Below are 4,167 nucleotides of genomic sequence, written 5' to 3' on the forward strand. Positions count from 1 at the left end.
TCTGATGGCCTTAAGTGACCACCAGCATAAAACACTTTGGGTGGCACTGACTCTACTTGCATTGTTTGTATATTTCTAAAAGTAGAACTAAGAGGAGTTGAGAGAATAAATAAATTATTAATTTCACCTGAGATTGTGCAAACCCACATCAATAGCTAATGAGCCTCAGCAGGCATCAGCAACACCTAAAGAACTCCTCATGGAGCTGGAAACCTGGCCCCAACCCTCAGTTTCTGATTCTGAAGACCTCAGTGATTTCATCCTGAGAAGTTCTGTGGTAGTGCTAAGACTCCTGATACAGTAGTTGCATTTTGAGAACCCAACAGTTAAACCTATAGATTCTGTTTTTGTACACACAGGTATACTGTGACTTGTAAGATTTTGAGCTCTTAGAGCCAATCAGAGGTGTGGTGGGAAGTAAGTGTGATATTCCTCAAGGACAAAACCAGAGGTCGTTTAAAGAAGGCAACCCCATTAGAGAAGTCCTCAATCCACACAGCCAAGAGAAAGACAATTCTTTTACCTAAGAGCAAGCCAACCTAGGAACTCAGAAGTTGATGAATCTGGAAATGAAAGATGTTGTTCAAAATAGCCAAATTCATAGGGAGAAATCTCTCTTCTCATCTGAAGAGAGAGGGGACAACCATAAAGAGTTCAAAACAATTCAAGTTCCTTCTATGACCCCATGACTTTCATCCTTAAATCTTTTTTTTTTTTCGGAACTGGGATTGAACTCAGACCCTTGCACTTGCTAGGGAAGTGCATATTCCACTGAGCCATCTCCCCAGATCTAAATAGCAAACAGGAGTTTTTTTGTTTTCTTTTGGTGGGGGGCACTCAGGATGCCTTCAGAGCTGGGCTGTTTTGGCTTAAGGATGAGGGGTTTGAACCACAGCATCCTGAGCCTGACTGCTTTGTTTCAGCAAGCACTTAAACACCTGATCTAATGGGCAGGCCCCCTAATTTTTTTTTTCAGAACCAGGGATTGAACTCATCCTTAAATCTTTGCTGGTCATATATTTCATCCACTTAACTTTTAACAAATAACATACAGAAATGGGATTTCCACATTATTTTGGGTTGTCTTCGTTTGCAAACATAGACAGCTCTTGCTCAGTAATTCTTATGCTAGCGACGTTATAGGGAAATTGTTGGCTGAGTTGTTTTCTTTAAAAAAAAAATAGAGATAGAGATGGAGATGTGTGCCAATGAGATTATCAAACCATTTAGTTTTAGCAACAGAGGAAGCTCAAGCCAGATAGAATTTGGCAGGCTTCTCCTGATTTTTCTGCAAAGTCTGAGACCAGGAATCCCAGAGAAGGATTGGGTGGTGAAACCACTATTCCCTGACAATCCTTCCCCAGTAGTTATCCGCACTTTTTTTTTACCTCAGGGACTTAGAAAACTTGGGCTAAAGCAGGTGGGTTGGTTTGCAATCATTTTCCAGATAACTGCAGCTAAGAGCATCTGCACAGAATAAATCAAAACAAAACAAAACATTGATCAGAACAAATGAAAGTTGAATGCTGCTTAAAGGACTTTGAAGACTATTTTGACAAGTGTTAACTTATAAGAGATTGGCATTAGCCTATAAAGCAGCCTTTGATTAAAGGTGGAGGAAAAAATGTAACTTAATTATTTTAAGCTTGTGTTTATTGTGAGAAAATGTTATATTTCAGTACACTATTTATAAATTAAATAAAACCATAGGGAGACATCTAAGAATTGTAAAGCTGGGCTGGCAGCAATAATATCAAACATCTACTGAGCCCACTTTCTTTCCTCCACATCAAGTCTACCAGGAATCCAGGCCTGAAGAGTTTGGTAGCAAATCCAAGGTCATGCGGTAAGTAGAGCTGGCTGCCTGCATCCATGTGACTCCAAAGACCCTGCTAGGCTGCGAGTGGTTCAGAATTTGTAAAATGAAACAATCTGTTTTTCATACAGAATATTGTTGCTGGAGGAAAGTGATTCATATAGCATATGTACCTTTGTACTAAAGTTTTCTACACAGGTGGGAGCTTTCCTTGTGTTATCCAATTCTCTAAAGCAATCAAAAGCTCTGCAACTGTCTACTAACAATTTCATCTTCCTCAAGATTCTACTAACCATTTTTCCCAGATCTTGATAATCTAAAATGGAAAAACACCACCAGTTATCAAAACTCTAAACCAAACAATATCAAAAGGACAGAGCTGAGGAGGGAGCTCAGCAGTCCAAGCACTTGCCTGGAAAGCACAAGGACCCAGTTTAGTTGCTGGTACCGCATGCCATGCCACTCCAGAACCCCAGGCGTACCATGCCAGCCACCAAAACTGGGCATGGTAGCACATGCCTGTAATACCAGCATGGGGGAGGCTGAGACAGGAAGGTCACTATGAGTCTGAACAGTCTAGCAAGACCCTGTAGCAAATAACCAAATGAGTAAAAGATTTAAAATACTGTGAAAGGAAAAATATGTATCAACAGGACAAAGAAAAAAAATTAAGTTTATGGAAAGAAAGAGTTAGTGTTCAATTGTTTGATCAATCTTCAATGTCTATACCTGGTAATCTGGGCAAAAGATTCGAGGATAGCAATATGTAATAAAGCAACCATTGTTAATTTTCTATTCTTGTTCCTAAATTCTGAACCAACACTGCAGTGGTGAGGAATACAGATAGAAGCACCCACCAGGCCAGCAACCAAACTTGAGCCAGGCCTGGCCAGTGAGATTCGAGGTTGACAGAACTAGACCTAAGGAGCTAAGGCATACTGGTAGGCCCAGCAGGGCCCAGGCTGAGAGCCAGGCATGCAGTGAGGATCCTGATAAAATGGAGGTGGCAGAAAGTAATTTGGGTGAACTAGTTTTTCTGGAAGACTCCAGGTACATCAAGGGCAGGTATGCAGACAGAACTCATGGGATATAATTTAAATACAAATTCCCAATTTATGATCTGCTTTGCTAAATAGCTATAATGTTTGCTCCTATGGGGTAAAGTACAAAACCATTAGTTACAAAAGTTTGTCAATTTCTAATTTCGCTATTATTAGTATTGCTAATTGTACCACTTTAAGTAGGATACCATATCTGCCTTAACTAGATGTCCTCCCTTGGTTAATAATATCGGGAGGTGCATAGGTAACAACCTCACCAAAGTCCCACACCAAAGGACAGAGGACAGTGCCCCAAACAAAACCAATCTTTTACTCTCAATCAATAAAGAAGGCAAAATCTCGGGAGACACACAAAACAAGCAGCTCTGACACAGGCAAGATACCTACAAAACAGACCTTCCAGAGAAGTTCTGATTGCAATGATACAGCTACATCATTACCAAACTTTCACAAAAAAGTATCACAGAAACCAAAATAAATAGTTTCTTCTCAAATAGAAAATGACAAAAAGAAGGAATAAAATGCAATCTCAGGCCCTGAGCCCACCTAGAAGAAAATCTGGAAACATCAGCAAGAAGAAATTAGAAGTCACGCATCTGAAATCTCAGGAATAATAGCAACAGCATTTTTTAAAAAACTGCAGAAAAGTATAGAGGAAATCAGATCTGAAATAATCTCACAGGTAAAAAAAAGAAATGATAACTATAATGAAAGAATTGCTAAGTGATTATGAAGAAGACATTGATAAAAAAATAGAAGAGAATAGAAAAATGATGGAAACATTCAGTGAGTAATACAGGAAAGAAACAAAATACATGGTACAAATTCAAAGCGCTATTAAGGAAAAAACTCCATTAAAAGTTGGCAAAACTCTTTGAATAAAAGTGAAGATGGACATTGAGACCTTGAAGACACTGTTGCAGCTAGCGAAAACTTAAGCAAAAATCTTTTAACAACAACTTGAATCCAAGAATCAATAATTCAACAGCTGTAAGATGATGCAAACATGAACAACATAAGACTAACAGAAATCAATGAGAAAGAAGGAGCCAACACAAATGATATAAAAAGAACATAGGCAGAAGCAATAGCAGAAAACTTCCTATATATGGGAAAATAATCTGACATTCAGGTAAGCAAGGCATATACAACTCCAAATAATACCACCCCAATTAAAAGTACACCCAGAAACATCTTAGGCATAATACGGAACACGTATTTTTCCTCAAGTATTGATATGTTGAACTTTAAGTCCTTACAGAATATGATAAAAAAATTTTAAATAAGAAT

The sequence above is a fragment of the Octodon degus genome, unplaced genomic scaffold (genome assembly GCF_000260255.1).
Source record: "Octodon degus isolate 3935 unplaced genomic scaffold, OctDeg1.0 scaffold00078, whole genome shotgun sequence".
Taxonomy (NCBI): domain Eukaryota; kingdom Metazoa; phylum Chordata; class Mammalia; order Rodentia; family Octodontidae; genus Octodon; species Octodon degus.